At 50.0% G+C, this 17,703-nt stretch overlaps 1 long non-coding RNA gene across 1 annotated transcript; it reads left to right on the forward strand.

Moving 5' to 3' along the window:
• The first annotated feature begins 14,060 nt into the window (after positions 1–14,060).
• On the forward strand, positions 14,061–17,352 carry LOC134969855 (uncharacterized). Its single transcript, XR_010189528.1, has 3 exons — positions 14,061–14,160; positions 15,130–15,222; positions 17,255–17,352. It is a non-coding gene; the product is annotated as an uncharacterized LOC134969855 (long non-coding RNA).
• The last annotated feature ends 351 nt before the right edge of the window (positions 17,353–17,703 follow it).

Below are 17,703 nucleotides of genomic sequence, written 5' to 3' on the forward strand. Positions count from 1 at the left end.
CACCATGATGGCTGTGCACCGGAACACCAGCCAGCACCATTAGGCATAGACATGTATCATCGCCGGCAGGCAGAGTCGGCCCTAGGCATAGGCAAACTAGGCAAATGCCTAGGGCATTTGGAATGCCATGGGGCACAAGCAGATTCTGATGATTAAATAACATGCGGCATGCCTGTATTCTGTGTGTGACTGCGGCTGTATCTGCATATAAAATGATGGGAAAGGGGTGCAGGGTCAGAGGCGGAACTGGCAGTGGTGCAACGGGGCACCAGCCAAAATCTTGCCTAGGGCATCATATTGGTTAGGGCTGATTCTGCCGGCAGGTCCTGTCTGAGCATGCATGGCCCAGCATTGCCAGGTAACACGTCTGCACTATGCCTGCGGCCTCAGCTCCTGTCTGAGCATGCATGGCCCAGCATTGCCAGGTAACACGTCTGCACTATGCCTGCGGCCTCAGCTCCTGTCTGAGCATGCATGGCCCAGCATTGCCAGGTAACACGTCTGCACTATGCCTGCGGCCTCAGGTCCTGTCTGAGCATGCATGATCCAGCATTGCCAGGTAACACGTCTGCACTATGCCTGCGGCCTCAGCTCCTGTCTGAGCATGCATGGCCCAGCATTGCCAGGTAACACGTCTGCACTATGCCTGCGGCCTCAGCTCCTGTCTGAGCATGCATGGCCCAGCATTGCCACGTAACATGTCTGCACTAGGCCTGCGGCCTCAGGTCCTGTCTGAGCATGCATGGACCAGCATTGCCAGGTAACACGTCTGCACTAGGCCTGCGACCTCAGCTCCTGTCTGAGCATGCATGATCCAGCATTGCCAGGTAACACGTCTGCACTAGGCCTGCGACCTCAGCTCCTGTCTGAGCATGCATGATCCAGCATTGCCAGGTAACACGTCTTCACTATGCCTGCGGCCTCAGCTCCTGTCTGAGCATGCATGATCCAGCATTGCCAGGTAACACGTCTGCACTATGCCTGCGGCCTCAGGTCCTGTCTGAGCATGCATGATCCAGCATTGCCAGGTAACACGTCTGCACTATGCCTGCGGCCTCAGGTCCTGTCTGAGCATGCATGATCCAGCATTGCCAGGTAACACGTCTGCACTATGCCTGCGGCCTCAGGTCCTGTCTGAGCATGCATGGCCCAGCATTGCCAGGTAACACGTCTGCACTATGCCTGCGGCCTCAGCTCCTGTCTGAGCATGCATGATCCAGCATTGCCAGGTAACACATCTGCACTATGCCTGCGGCCTCAGGTCCTGTCTAAGCATGCATGATCCAGCATTGCCAGGTAACACGTCTGCACTATGCCTGCGGCCTCAGGTCCTGTCTGAGCATGCATGGACCAGCATTGCCAGGTAACACGTCTGCACTATGCCTGCGGCCTCAGCTCCTGTCTGAGCATGCATGATCCAGCATTGCCAGGTAACACGTCTGCACTATGCCTGCGGCCTCAGGTCCTGTCTGAGCATGCATGATCCAGCATTGCCAGGTAACACGTCTGCACTATGCCTGCGGCCTCAGGTCCTGTCTGAGCATGCATGATCCAGCATTGCCAGGTAACACGTCTGCACTATGCCTGCGGCCTCAGGTCCTGTCTGAGCATGCATGATCCAGCATTGCCAGGTAACACGTCTGCGCTATGCCTGCGGCCTCAGCTCCTGTCTGAGCATGCATGATCCAGCATTGCCAGGTAACATGTCTGCACTATGCCTGCGGCCTCAGCTCCTGTCTGAGCATGCATGATCCAGCATTGCCAGGTAACACGTCTGCACTATGCCTGCGGCCTCAGGTCCTGTCTGAGCATGCATGATCCAGCATTGCCAGGTAACACGTCTGCACTATGCCTGCGGCCTCAGCTCCTGTCTGAGCATGCATGATCCAGCATTGCCAGGTAACATGTCTGCACTATGTCTGCGGCCTCAGCTCCTGTCTGAGCATGCATGATCCAGCATTGCCAGGTAACACGTCTGCACTATGTCTGCGGCCTCAGCTCCTGTCTGAGCATGCATGATCCAGCATTGCCAGGTAACACGTCTGCACTATGCCTGCGGCCTCAGCTCCTGTCTGAGCATGCATGGCCCAGCATTGCCAGGTAACACGTCTGCACTATGCCTGCGGCCTCAGCTCCTGTCTGAGCATGCATGATCCAGCATTGCCAGGTAACACGTCTGCACTATGCCTGCGACCTCAGCTCCTGTCTGAGCATGCATGATCCAGCATTGCCAGGTAACAAATCTGCACTATGCCTGCGGCCTCAGCTCCTGTCTGAGCATGCATGGACCAGCATTGCCAGGTAACACGTCTGCACTATGCCTGCGGCCTCAGCTCCTGTCTGAGCATGCATGGATCAGCATTGCCAGGTAACACATCTGCACTATGCCTGCGGCCTCAGGTCCTGTCTGAGCATGCATGATCCAGCATTGCCAGGTAACACGTCTGCACTAGGCCTGCGGCCTCAGCTCCTGTCTGAGCATGCATGATCCAGCATTGCCAGGTAACACGTCTGCACTATGCCTGCGGCCTCAGCTCCTGTCTGAGCATGCATGATCCAGCATTGCCAGGTAACACGTCTGCACTATGCCTGTGGCCTCAGCTCCTGTCTGAGCATGCATGATCCAGCATTGCCAGGTAACACGTCTGCACTATGCCTGCGGCCTCAGGTCCTGTCTGAGCATGCATGGCCCAGCATTGCCAGGTAACACGTCTGCACTATGCCTGCGGCCTCAGCTCCTGTCTGAGCATGCATGATCCAGCATTGCCAGGTAACACGTCTGCACTATGCCTGCGGCCTTAGCTCCTGTCTGAGCATGCATGATCCAGCATTGCCAGGTAACACATCTGCACTATGCCTGCGGCCTCAGCTCCTGTCTGAGCATGCATGATCCAGCATTGCCAGGTAACACGTCTGCACTATGCCTGCGGCCTCAGGTCCTGTTTGAACATGCATGGCCCAGCATTGCCAGGTAACACGTCTGCACTATGCCTGCGGCCTCAGCTCCTGTCTGAGCATGCATGATCCAGCATTGCCAGGTAACACGTCTGCACTATGCCTGCGGCCTCAGGTCCTGTCTGAGCATGCATGATCCAGCATTGCCAGGTTACACGTCTGCACTATGCCTGCGGCCTCAGGTCCTGTCTGAGCATGCATGATCCAGCATTGCCAGGTAACACGTCTGCACTATGCCTGCAGCCTCAGCTCCTGTCTGAGCATGCATGATCCAGCATTGCCAGGTAACACGTCTGCACTATGCCTGCGGCCTCAGGTCCTGTCTGAGCATGCATGATCCAGCATTGCCAGGTTACACGTCTGCACTATGCCTGCGGCCTCAGGTCCTGTCTGAGCATGCATGATCCAGCATTGCCAGGTAACATGTCTGCACTATGCCTGCGGCCTCAGGTCCTGTCTGAGCATGCATGATCCAGCATTGCCAGGTTACACGTCTGCACTATGCCTGCGGCCTCAGGTCCTGTCTGAGCATGCATGATCCAGCATTGCCAGGTAACACGTCTGCACTATGCCTGCGGCCTCAGGTCCTGTTTGAACATGCATGGCCCAGCATTGCCAGGTAACACGTCTGCACTATGCCTGCGGCCTCAGGTCCTGTCTGAGCATGCATGATCCAGCATTGCCAGGTAACATGTCTGCACTATGCCTGCGGCCTCAGCTCCTGTCTGAGCATGCATGGCCCAGCATTGCCAGGTAACACGTCTGCACTATGCCTGCGGCCTCAGGTCCTGTCTGAGCATGCATGATCCAGCATTGCCAGGTAACACGTCTGCACTATGCCTGCGGCCTCAGGTCCTGTCTGAGCATGCATGATCCAGCATTGCCAGGTAACACGTCTGCACTATGCCTGCGGCCTCAGGTCCTGTTTGAACATGCATGGACCAGCATTGCCAGGTAACACGTCTGCACTATGCCTGCGGCCTCAGGTCCTGTTTGAACATGCATGGACCAGCATTGCCAGGTAACACGTCTGCACTATGCCTGCGGCCTCAGCTCCTGTCTGAGCATGCATGGACCAGCATTGCCAGGTAACACGTCTGCACTATGCCTGCGGCCTCAGGTCCTGTCTGAGCATGCATGGACCAGCATTGCCAGGTAACACGTCTGTACTATGCCTGCGGCCTCAGCTCCTGTCTGAGCATGCATGATCCAGCATTGCCAGGTAACACGTCTGCACTATGCCTGCGGCCTCAGCTCCTGTCTGAGCATGCATGATCCAGCATTGCCAGGTAACACGTCTGCACTATGCCTGCGGCCTCAGCTCCTGTCTGAGCATGCATGATCCAGCATTGCCAGGTAACACGTCTGCACTATGCCTGCGGTCTCAGGTCCTGTCTGAGCATGCATGATCCAGCATTGCCAGGTAACACGTCTGCACTATGCCTGCGGCCTCAGCTCCTGTCTGAGCATGCATGATCCAGCATTGCCAGGTAACACATCTGCACTATGCCTGCGGCCTCAGGTCCTGTCTGAGCATGCATGATCCAGCATTGCCAGGTAACACGTCTGCACTATGCCTGCGGCCTCAGGTCCTGTCTGAGCATGCATGGACCAGCATTGCCAGGTAACACGTCTGCACTATGCCTGCGGCCTTAGCTCCTGTCTGAGCATGCATGATCCAGCATTGCCAGGTAACACGTCTGCACTATGCCTGCGGCCTCAGCTCCTGTCTGAGCATGCATGATCCAGCATTTCCAGGTAACACGTCTGCACTATGCCTGCGGCCTTAGCTCCTGTCTGAGCATGCATGATCCAGCATTGCCAGGTAACACATCTGCACTATGCCTGCGGCCTCAGGTCCTGTCTGAGCATGCATGATCCAGCATTGCCAGGTAACACGTCTGCACTAGGCCTGCGGCCTCAGGTCCTGTCTGAGCATGCATGGATCAGCATTGCCAGGTAACACGTCTGCACTATGCCTGCGGCCTCAGCTCCTGTCTGAGCATGCATGATCCAGCATTGCCAGGTAACACGTCTGCACTATGCCTGCGGCCTCAGCTCCTGTCTGAGCATGCATGATCCAGCATTGCCAGGTAACACGTCTGCACTATGCCTGCGGCCTCAGGTCCTCACTGAGCATGCATGGCCCAGCATTGCCAGGTAACACGTCTGCACTATGCCTGCGGCCTCAGGTCCTGTCTGAGCATGCATGGCCCAGCATTGCCAGGTAACACGTCTGCACTATGCCTGCGGCCTCAGGTCCTGTCTGAGCATGCATGGACCAGCATTGTCAGGTAACACGTCTGCACTATGCCTGCGGCCTCAGCTCCTGTCTGAGCATGCATGATCCAGCATTGCCAGGTAACACGTCTGCACTATGCCTGCGGCCTCAGGACCTGTCTGAGCATGCATGATCCAGCATTGCCAGGTAACACGTCTGCACTATGCCTGCGGCCTCAGGTCCTCTCTGAGCATGCATGGCCCAGCATTGCCAGGTAACACGTCTGCACTATGCCTGCGGCCTCAGGTCCTGTCTGAGCATGCATGATCCAGCATTGCCAGGTAACACGACTGCACTATGCCTGCGGCCTCAGCTCCTGTCTGAGCATGCATGATCCAGCATTGCCAGGTAACATGTCTGCACTATGCCTGCGGCCTCAGGTCCTGTCTGAGCATGCATGATCCAGCATTGCCAGGTAACATGTCTGCACTATGCCTGCGGCCTCAGGTCCTGTCTGAGCATGCATGATCCAGCATTGCCAGGTAACACGTCTGCACTATGCCTGCGGCCTCAGGTCCTGTCTGAGCATGCATGGACCAGCATTGCCAGGTAACACGTCTGCACTATGCCTGCAGCCTCAGTTCCAGATTCTGAAATATGCTAAGAAACAGAAAAACATGGAATGGTTTTAAGCCAGAAAAAAAAAAAATGGAATATTGTTATTACTGTACTTCTGCTATAGCTATGAATTGATGGGCGGTATGTCTGGGTGAAGATAAACTTAGTAGACGGGCGATCGGAAAATGGGATTTTCAAGCAAAGGGAAATAGAAAGTCTAGTCGAGCCCATTCTAATGACACGTTTATCCCTTCAATTTATACAAGGACGCTGGACACTGCCTTTCACAAGATCAGCACACATCTATCCTGAAAATACTCTGTGCTGCGGTGAGCAACCCCATCATTGGCTGTAGGTTGTTCAGTTCCTGACTACTCGCACACAGGGGCCTGTTCACCATTGAGGGCCAGGTACCCAAGCGAGTTGTGTCAGTGGATACTTAGCTACAGATGTGTCTCCCTCGTTGATGCTGCAGTCACGTTAATCAGCCCGGGTTGCGCCTAGTCCCGGGCGCGTTTACTAATGCCAAGCGTCTTTTCGTGCGTCTTTTTCCTCGAAAATGCGGAAGCTGACGTCTCTCATGCGCCCTGTGTGCCTCGACATAACGTATGGAGGTCAGACAGATCTGTACCTGAATAATTCAGTTTAGCTATGAGGCAGGGACAGCTGCTCTGAAAAGCAGCTGCCCCCGCAAGCTGCCTCCGGCGTCCCATGTTGGCGGCAGCAGCTCTGCACAAATCACCGGGAAAATGGCATGGCATTTTGTGCATGGACAGTAGTACGAAAATCACAGGGAAAATGGCCACCGCTCCATTTCCACAGACACCTGTGCATTCACACTAGACACTGGTACATGATGCTACCCCCCCCCCCCCCACTTCCACCAACTGTTTGTGTCCCCCAAGGCTCTGTCCTTGGTCCTCTCCTTTTCTCTCTCTATACGTCCTCTTTAGGTGAACTCATTAGTTCTTTTAACTTCCAATACCACCTCTATGCTGATGACACTCAAATCTACCTCTCCTCCCCTGATCTCTCCACGGCTCTCCTCACTCGTACCTCAAACTGTCTCTCTGCTGTCTCTTCCTGGATGTCTCAGCGCTTTCTTAAACTCAACATTTCTAAGACTGAGCTGGTCATCTTCCCTCCCTCCCGCATAACCTCACCTCCTACAATCTCATTATCCATTGATTGCACGACTATCTCCTCTAGCCCCCAAGTGCGCTGTCTTGGCGTAATCCTTGACTCCTCCCTCCCCTTCACACCACATATTCAGCACCTCTCACAAACCTGTCATTTTCATCTCAAAAACATTTCCAGGATCAGACCCTTTCTCACCCAGGATGCCACTAAGATCATTATTCACTCACTGATTATTTCCAGACTGGACGACTGTAATCTCCTCCTAACTGGCCTCCCTGACAATTACCTCTCTCCACTCCAATCTATCCTCAATGCTGCTGCCCGGCTCATCTTCCTCACCAAACGCACTACGTCTACCTCCCCTCTCCTACAGGCCCTCCACTGGCTTCCCTTCCCTTTCAGAATCCATTTCAAGCTTCTCACACTCGCTTACAAAGCCCTCACCCATTCCTCTCCCATCTACATCTCTGACCTTATCTCCCTTTACATTCCCACACGTCCTCTTCTCTCTGCTAATGCACGCCGACTCTCCTGTCTTCTGATTACTTCCTCCCACTCCTATCTCCAAGATTTTTCACGTGCTGCTCCCTTTCTCAGGAATTCTTTACCTCTCCACCTCAGACTCTCCACCTCTCTACAAAACTTCAAACGGGCTCTTAAGACCCATTTCTTTACCAAACCTAGCCAAATCTCAACCTAACCCTCTGTTCCATGCTCTCTATGTACCCCATCTGTGTCACCCCTGTCTGTCTACCCCTCCCCTTAGAATGTAAGCTCTCACGAGTAGGGCCCTCTTCCCTCATGTGCCTATACTTTTCTTACTTTAATAATCCTCAACTGCCCAGATCCTGCAGTTTTTTGGCCACCTGGAACTTATCTCTATATTGTCTTCAACTGTAAGTCACTGTTTTCCTGTTTTGATTATGTGCATATGTACTCTGTAATTGGGCGCTGTGGAACCCTTGTGGCGCCATATAATAAAGGATAATAATAATAATACAGCGCTAGGGTCTCCTTGTGACCCTAGTGCTCAGTCTTTAGCGCTGCTGGCTAGAGAGGAGGGGGCCAAGGCAGAGACGGCACATGGACCCCCTCCTCACTTAGGGGTCTATTCATGAAGCAGTGAAAAGTGTGGAGAAGTGAGCCAGTGGAGAAGTTGCCCATGGCAACCAATCAGCATTGACATAACATTTATAATTTGCATACTATACAATTGTACGGAGCAGCTGATTAGTTGCCATGGGCAACTTCTCCACAGGCTCACTTCTCCACACTTTTCACTGCTTCATGAATAGACCCCTTAATGCGCTCCTGGTTCCCACAAACAAAGTTTCGGAATACTAATTTACTAACATGGGAGTTCTATTTAAGATGGGATGTTGCCAATAGCAACCAATTCCAGGTATTGTCTTTTAGAAGGTGCTAGATAAATAAGATGTAGAATCTGTTTAGTTGCCATGGGCAACATCCCATCTTAAATAGAATTTACCGTCTTAGTAAATTTACCCCTATGCGTTGAATGGACCCATTACATTAAAGGGCTAATGCAGGGTGGACCGCAAATCGCGATCCAACCGGAATTATTACGATCGCCTCGTGGGTGCTTGCACAGCGCCCGTCCTGCACATGCGCAATGCATTTTCTGCAGAGGGGGGGGGGGGGGGGGGGGGGCGCAGAAATGCGATCTCCTCTGCCTGTCAGTCAGGCAGAGGTGGTTGCGGAGCGGGGGCGGCAATGCTCCGTTTCCGTGGCTGATACAGAGCATTGCGGGGGCGGTGCGGCGCGAATGGGGGCGGACGTGGCCAGACTGGGGCATGTTGGGGGCGTGTTCACAGCAGCTGTGTGGCGTCCCTAAATATGGGAAACTAGCATTCCTGCATATGCAACGGTCAGGGCCGGCTATAGGGGGGGTCAAAGGGGACACCTATACCGGGCCCCAAGGATCAGAGGGGCCCCAAGTATATGCCACTTAGTGTCCGGCAGGGATGTGAGCAGGGAATCATCATGGAGTTATTGGGGAGAGACAGACCGTGGGTGTGTGTGGGGGAGGAAGGAGAGATATACATATCTATATATATGTATACTGTAGATAAATAAATATATATATTTATTTAATAACAGTTTATTATATAGCACAGCAAATTCGGTTGCTCTTAGGGGGCCCCAGAGATATCACTTTACCGGGCCCTGGTAACGATCCCATAAAGAATGATGAATTGTTTCATCATCCACAACTTTTCGTACTGTCCTCTAATATGAATGACTGACTGAATAAATAAATGTAAAATAAATTCAGTTGGAAGCAAAACTAAGATATCTGCATTCATCGTTCTCTGACAGGAATATGGCTGATAATGAAGACGCCAGGTAGAGGGAGACGCTGCACGCATTACAGACAGGAGGGACGGTTGGCGGGGGTGGCGATAAGGGTAATTACTGTAAACGCTACAGATGTGAACGCGGTTTTCAGTTTAGTCAAGAATCTATGTACCATGTTTACATTAAACAAATTCCCTGTCAGAATAATGTATTTTCCTTCCCTCTGTCGGAGCTCGTCGGGGGCCAGAGACCCGTCGGAAGCAGCAGCGAGCCCCATTACATATGCAAATGAACAGCAGATGCCGCATGCGGCCTACAGAGGGACCTCTGGGTGATCCGGATTCCTGTTTTATTACCCGTGGCCATGCCCAGAACAATAAGCTCTTCTGCAAATTGACAGATTTGTCAAATTGACAATGCAATTTTCCAGGCATTTTCCAGAGCCCCTGTACAGGTGGGCGGATGCGTTGGTTTAAAAGTAAACTGATTATGATGTTTCTCTACGCCCTCGTCCCCCCCTCCCCTACACACGCTATCCCCTTTATATTTCCTAACATCCTCTTCTTTTGAGACAACAATGGCCGACGTGGGAGTTAAGGAGGCGGACGCCTGGCAATATTTCATACATTTATCACAAGCCTACTTAGCAGAGCCAGGCTGGAGAAAGGGTGCAAACATCTGACGGAGCCGCCACAAAGCCGTAAGGCGGCATGTGCTGGGTACACACGCTGATGCATACATTCCCGGGAATAATAGCTCTGAGTAAATGCTCTGTAGGTGCTGCAGAGGAAATGTGATCTTAGGTGCTGCAGAGAGGATGTGCCTGGAATAAAGATCTGCAATAGAGGGAGCAGGGGACACTCTTTACACTGTCTGGAAATTTATTAGAAACAAGCCAATAAAAGAGCAGCTATCGGGTTTAACTATTTCCGCGCCAGGCGCCTCTAATCTTTTCCGGCTCTGGATGTTTTTCATTTTGTACCTTAAATATATAAATCTTCTGGGCTTCCCAGGTATATCTCTAGATCATGTGGGAGAGATATTTATTTCTAGTGCACATGTAAAACATTGGGCACGGTGAAGGGGAGATGTATTAGAGCTTTGAGAGAAATAAAGTGATGGTGTTGCCCATAGCGACCGGCTTCTAGCTGTCATTTGTCCAGCATAGTCTACAAAATGTCACAAGATAATTGTTTACTATGGACAACGGTGGTCATTCCGAGTTGTTCGCTCGTTGCAGATTTTCGCTATACAGCGATCAGACAAAAATCGGCATTTCTGCGCATGGGCCGCAGTGCGCACGCGCAAAGTACTTTTACTCAAAACTATGCAATTTTACACAGGTCCAAGCGACGCTTTTCAGTCGCACTGCTGATCGGTGAGTGATTGACAGGAAGTGGGTGTTTCTGGGTGGTAACTTGGCGTTTTCCGGGAGTGTGCTAAAAAACGCAGGCGTGTCAGGTAAAAACGCAGGCGTGCCTGGGGAAACGGGGGAGTGGCTGGCCGAACGCAGGGCGTGTTTGGGACATCAAACCAGGAACCAAACAGTCTGCGGTGATCGCAATCTAGGAGTAGGTCTGGTGCTACTCAGAAACTGCAGGGAAATATTTAGTAGCAGAACCGCTAACCTTTCGTTCGCACTTCTGCAAAGCTAAGATACACTCCCAGAGGGCGGCGGCCTAGCGTGTGCACTGCTGCTAAAAGCAGCTAGCGAGCGAACAACTCGGAATGAAGGCCGACACGTCTCCACTCGATCTATCTCAAAGGTTTGATACATCTCTCCCTAACTGGCCTAATTATTAAGTATTATTGAGCAATGGGTTATTGACAGAAGAGTTAGCTCAGCAGATATGGAAGATGTCTTCTGCCGTCTCCATCCTTCAGATTGCAAATGTTGAATAAAAATGCCAAAATGAACAAACATGCAAAAAAACAAACCTTATGATTGGAGAGGTGGAACGGAGGTGGGAAGGATCGTACTAATGGAGTCAGAGTTCTGTATGGACGCGGTCATGCGAGTGCGTTCCATGCAGACCTACAGGTAACCCCAGATGAGCCTGTTAGGTGGTGTATATTTTGCACTTTCTGCAGGACAGGTGCAATTACTCGCTGATGTTGATGGCTTGCACTAGGTGCATACGCTGCCCTCCAGATGTTTGGGATTACATATTTTTCTGCCCACTTGAGTCATTTACATTCACTGTACAGTACTACAAATGCTGCATCCCAGAGGTTGATGGAAATTGATGTGAAAAAGGAAATAATGAAAAAAATCTAACTTCCCTGCACTTCCCTATCCTCCAGTCAGGGGTGTCAGGTGGGAGGAGGGGCAGGTGCAGATTACACGGGCACAAGCAATGTGGGTGACCTGTGGGGACCTGGATTAGCCGTTGGCCAGAGCTACAACACCCTATGGGCACAAAGTCTTGTGCGCACATCCCTGACAGTGCAGAACATGCCGATCTGGCCAGGCCCACCCCACACAATTGGCCATGCCCCCACCAGAGCACTGGGGACCCTCTGCTCTTAAAACTGTCTATAGTGTTGTTATGTTCCCCCTCCCTTTTATATTTCCCATTTATTTCACTGCCATGATATTAGAGGGGATGCGTGACCGGTGGACGGGATAATGGCGGTCACAATACCAATGCCAGCATCCTGATGGCCATGATCCCGACAGGGGAAATGCAAGTATTCTAACTCACCCCGTAACCATAACCCTCCCTTTGCCGCAGCCTAACCCTGGCCTCCTACCTTAGTGCCTAAACCTAACCCGCCCATTTCTGCAGTCTAACCCTGATCCTCCCCCCTTAGTGCCTAAACCTATCCCCAACCCCCACCACCACCACACAGCCTAACCTTAAAACCCCTGGGTATCACCTAAACCTAACCCCACTGCGGGATTCTGGCGTTAGGATAATGATGACCTGTTCGGAATTCCGGCGATAGTGTTCTGTTGGGTGTCGAGATTCCGGAATTGGGATTTTGACTGCCCGGATCCCGGTGGCCGGTATATTGACTGTATACCAATTATAGACCTTTCTGAGGAGCTTGGGGAAGAGCCTTGACGTCTCATCTAGAGTTTTGCTGCTCAGATTGTTATCAAAATTGCCAGATCATATCTTTGTTTAACAGATGCGCCGTTACCTCAAAGACAACGCCTAATACTTCTGATGAGTATTCGTTACCGCATTCTGTTTAGCCGAAGCTGCGATAATTTTATTCCCTAGTACGTTTTGCAGAGAAGGTACCAGGCACCAACTAAAGGATACAGTGAAGAAAATATAATTACCGCCAAGAACCCTGTTTGCTTGTTTTGCTCAGAATGAGGATGTCTCGAAGAGAATTTCATTGTATCTACATATTTTATTGCTGTGGGGAAACATAAAAAATCTGCACATTCCTGAGAGCATCAATATTAGTAAGTCACTCAAACCATGGAAACTGTCAGCACAAAAATAAACCAGAAATTTGTTCCAGCTTCCGAAAAAACCTTCTGAATTGTTTAAGAGTTTCTCTGCAATTTAGAAATGAAGAATAATCCAAAATATTCAGCAGGCCTCTTCAGCCTCCCTCCGTCTCCCGTGAAAGGTCTGCCGCAGCCAAGAAGGAGGGTGTCACTCACAAAGGGTCTTTAAAAGGGTTATGGACATGAAATCATTGACTAAATCAGACACGCTGCTTCTGGAATAATTACTGCTTGATGCAATTCTCAGCTCTGAAAGGGGAGAGGGAAGAAAGACGGCTATATTAAATCAAGCTGGATGGAAATTGAACTTTCCTCTATTTTATCCTAGCCCTTCATTTTATTTTTCTTTACTTTTTACAAAAGTTTTACAGAACTCAAGTAAAATAATGTTTATTATAAGGGTATAGAGTTGGCATGGACTCATGAGATTTTATCAAAGGACATATTTACGACTGCAGTTCAATGTGGTTTCAGATAAGGAATAGTAACATTGGGCCTGATTCATGTTTGTAAGTAAAGCAAAAAAGCACACATCTGGGCAATACCATGCTGCACTGCAAGTGGGGCTGATGTAACATGTGCAGAGAGTTATAGATTGGGTGGGTTATATTGTTTCTGTGTAGGGTAAATATCGGCTGCTTTTGCACGTAGCTCACAAATGTTAGACAGCTTTATTTCTACACTGCAATTTAGATTTGGTTTGAACACACCCCACCCAAATCGAACTCTCTCTGCACATGTTACATCTGCCCCACCTGCACTGCAGCATGGTTTTACCCAGTTGGGTGCTTTTTTGCTTTGCTTACAAACCTGAATCAGGCCCTTTTTTCCCAATATGGACTATTGAGGTGAGGACAGTAGATTATATTTTAGGATCACAGCTACTGTTTACTAGGGATGTAGTCCGTATGTCGGCATTGAGAATGCGGAAATTCAGAATGCCAATCAGGGCCGTAACTACGTGTGTGCCAAGGGGGCTTGGCACACAGCGCAGTTGCCCTGGGGGCGCAACGGCCAGCGGCATGTAATGAGTCAAATTGACTCATTACATGCCGCCTCTGTGTGCGCCGCGCTGTGTAGAAGAGACCAGCGCCGAGCAGCGGAGAGAAGGAGGAGGAGGGAGGGGGAGCAGGGAGCTGCAGCAGCGCTATTTGATTGGTAGTAAGCGCCGCTGCAGCATCCCCCTCTCCTTCTGTATTGGCTGCCCGGCGCTGCTATGGATGCTGGGATGCGGTTCCTCCATCCCAGCATCCAAAGCAGCGCCAGGCAACCAATACAGAAGGAGAGGGGGATGCTGCAGCGGCGCTTACTACCAATCAAATAGCGCTGCTGCGGCTCCAATCCCCCTCCCTCCTCCTTCTTCTCAACTGCCTGCACACGCCACACTGCACAGAGAGGGAGATGCCTGCCAGCACGAGGAGCCTGTCAGCGGGAGAAGGTAAGTATCTCTCTCTCTCTCTCTCTCTCTCTCTCTAAAATAGGGGGGTCCTGGCTGCCGCAATGTGTAAAATAGGGGGGTCCTGGCTGCCGCAATGTGTAAAATAGGGGGACGCCCTGGCTGCCGCAATGTGTAAAATAGGGGGACGCCCTGGCTGCCGCAATGTGTAAAATAGGGGGACGCCCTGGCTGCCGTAATGTGTAAAAAAGGGGGACGCCCTGGCTGCCGCAATGTGTAAAATAGGGGGACGCCCTGGCTGCCACAATGTGTAAAAAAGGGGGACGCCCTGGCTGCCGTAATGTGTAAAAAAGGGGGACGCCCTGGCTGCCGTAATGTGTAAAAAAGGGGGACGCCCTGGCTGCCGTAATGTGTAAAAAGGGGCTCTACCTGGTGTAGGGGGGGAGAGGGGTGCAATAAGTTTCCAGATGCCAAAAAGTATTATATTTACAAACAAAGTGAAATATTTTCAAAGTATTGGCCCCAGGTGTATCATGTGTCTCGCTCCATGTAGCACAAATGCGTTAGGAGAATAAGCCCACATATGTATACAGATTGCCATGAACGCCCACAGTATGGAGACATAAATATACAAATAGATGTTGAGAGCCTGATTGAGAGTAAAGGAAACCCTGCGGAGGTATCTGTGGCCTGGGGAGCTGTACTCTGCTGCCTCTCCGTCAATGATGCCTCCGCTCAGAGTGGCTGAAGTTATGGCTGCAGGAAGTAGTGGATCTACAACATGACCCAGTTGGTCCACATTACTGGCTCAGCATGATGGCTTCCTGGACTCACTAACTGACTGGTCCTTGCAGAATTGACGCAACTGCTGTCTGCCGCAGACCAGCGCTTCTTCTTTATCTTCTCTGATCAGCATATATCCATATTACAGAATGCACCCAGACATAAAATATACATTATTGTAGGTCTAGTCTATATCTTAGTGAATTCTTGTATGTTTGTGTTTTACAGCCAAAGTCTCTAGAAGTCTCTCTAAGATTCCATAGAAGAATGGTGATGAGGGGCCAACAAGGTTCAGAGAAACCATTTTCATATTTATTCCAAGTACGCAGATCACCTTTATTTGTTGAAAGAGAAGTGTGCTACTGTGCAGACACCACTCTTCCTGTTCTCCAGGGAGGCTTCATGCCCCATCCCAAGATGGCCACTAAGATCACTACTGAGCATGTGTAGGGGCCATCTTGTGTAACGTGTAGAGTGACATGATGGGAGACAGAGTATCCTGCTTAGCTCATATGAGAGACCTGGTTATTAACTGCTATAAAGCTGTTCCAGCATGCAGGGCAGGAGAGAGCCTGGCCGGGCTCAGATACTTTTCAGGAGGCGTGACCTAATCACAGGAGGCGTGGCCATGTATCATAAGAATAAAATACATGGAAAAAAAGTACTTTAAGGCTCTCCCTGGTAACACTGTCGCCCACAGCAGCGTGTACTGAGCTAAGGAGAAGAGCTGCAGCTACTGCTGCCAGGTAATGGGAAGGAGAACCAGGGCCCCCGCTGGGCCCCTCCATCAGACCTGGGCCCAGGTAATTAATACCTGCTCCCCCACCCCCGCCTCTCGGCACCCCTACCATCATCCCTGCATTGCTACCTGTTTGCAGCTTACACTCACTGACTAGTGAGCTGTATGCAGCCCCACTCCACTCAAGCTCTGCTCCATCACCAGTGTGCATGTAACAGTGAGTACGCATGTGCCTGCTATCTATCTATAGGCCAACACCACTGGTAAAGTAACTGGGCTGTTCATCATTTGAGTCATCCACAGGTTTGTGCCTACATACCTCTGCAATAAAATGCACCTCCACACACTTAATTTCCAACAATATGTAGAATCCTTATCTATCTATCTATCTATCTATCTATCTATCTATCTATCTATCTATCTATCTATCACATCTTGGTTGCTTCCACTTTTTCCCCTCATCCCTGGCTTTCCAATGGTGCAGGCGTCTCTTTGTACGGGGGTGGAGGAACTACACCAAGAACCAGAGTTTTGGACTAAACTCATTAGGTACCAGCAGCCCCCAAAACGAGGTCCTGATTACTGGTGCACCACACACCGCAATCCTATCTATCACATCTATCTATCTATCTATCTATCTATCTATCTATCTATCTATCTATCTATCTATCTATCTATCATATTGATATATAGATTAAATAGATAAGTATATATGTGTAGATAAATAGATGTATAGATATATAGAGAAAGAAAGAAAGAAAGAAAGAAAGAAAGAAAGAAAGAAAGAAAGAAAGAAAGAAAGAAAGAAAGAAAGAAAGAAAGAAAGAAAGAAAGAAAGAAAGAAAGAAAGAAAGAAAGAAAGACTGACTGTAGGTGAAGCAACTTGTGTATCTGGGTGAATAATGGGATGTATATAATATATATATATGTCTTTGGAAGCCTTTCAGTGATAGAAAGAACCCAGAATATCCAGACTCTTTTCTGATCCAAGTGGGAGCGGATCAGCGGCAGCTCAGGACTCTGGAGCTGGCAGCAGTAGGATTGGTATTAGATTCACATCCTCAGTGTTTATCCTGCATCACGTCCCATAAGGTAGGAGCTGAGACTGTCCCTGGGAGCACACAGGCACCTGCTGTAAGAATATTACTCAGCCTTGTCTCAGAATGTGACAGTCTGTCACCGGAGCACAAATGCTACTGGCAGGAATAGAAGCCGGCTGGAGAAATGGAAACACAAGTAATACCACCCCCAGATATGTGGAACCAGAAATGATCCATCCGTAAATGTGTTCAGAAGAATGGAAGGGAATGTAACCTATTAATATCAAACTACGTGCCGTATCCATCCTGTATTCTCATTACCTCATCACACATTATGCTATAAATACAGAACAAGGGACATAGAACATCTTCATTAAATAGTCCTGTCTGGACTGTAACTGGAATAATAGAGACATACTCTTCCTCCTTATAAGTATTTGTGCATCCTGGTATTTTATAACGTAGTATCAATTTTATAATAAGTTCATCAGTGGCGAATCCCGGTGGGGGGTGGAGGGGGCAAAGAAACCTCCACTGACGGTAGAGATTTATTTTATTATTATTATTTTTTTAGATGGAACCTGCTTTATATCCGTCTATACACGTCCAGCACAGACGACCACTGCCGACACAGCTCTCTTGTGTAATGCTAGCTTGGAGGGGAAGTTAAACACTAACCATTATTTTAAAACTGTGTTATTGTTGTTATTATTATTATTATTATTATTATTATAGTTGTGCGGTTTGTTTTCTTGAGAAAAACAAATACTGTTAAGGTGGGTACACACTGATAGATATATCTGCAGATCAATTGATCTGCAGATATATCTATGGAAGGATCGGGCACTGTGTTGAGCATACACACTGGCCGATCCGTCGGAGACCGACGTCATGAACTGGGCGGGCGTGTACACGCCCGCGCCATTCGGCTGTCAATCACCGCCGGCTGACGCAGCATGTGTACGGGCGGCCGGCTGGTCGCCCGTACACAAAGCGATGCGCCAATATATCGGTAGATATATT

Source organism: Pseudophryne corroboree, chromosome 11, assembly GCF_028390025.1.
Source record: "Pseudophryne corroboree isolate aPseCor3 chromosome 11, aPseCor3.hap2, whole genome shotgun sequence".
In the NCBI taxonomy this organism is placed as follows: domain Eukaryota; kingdom Metazoa; phylum Chordata; class Amphibia; order Anura; family Myobatrachidae; genus Pseudophryne; species Pseudophryne corroboree.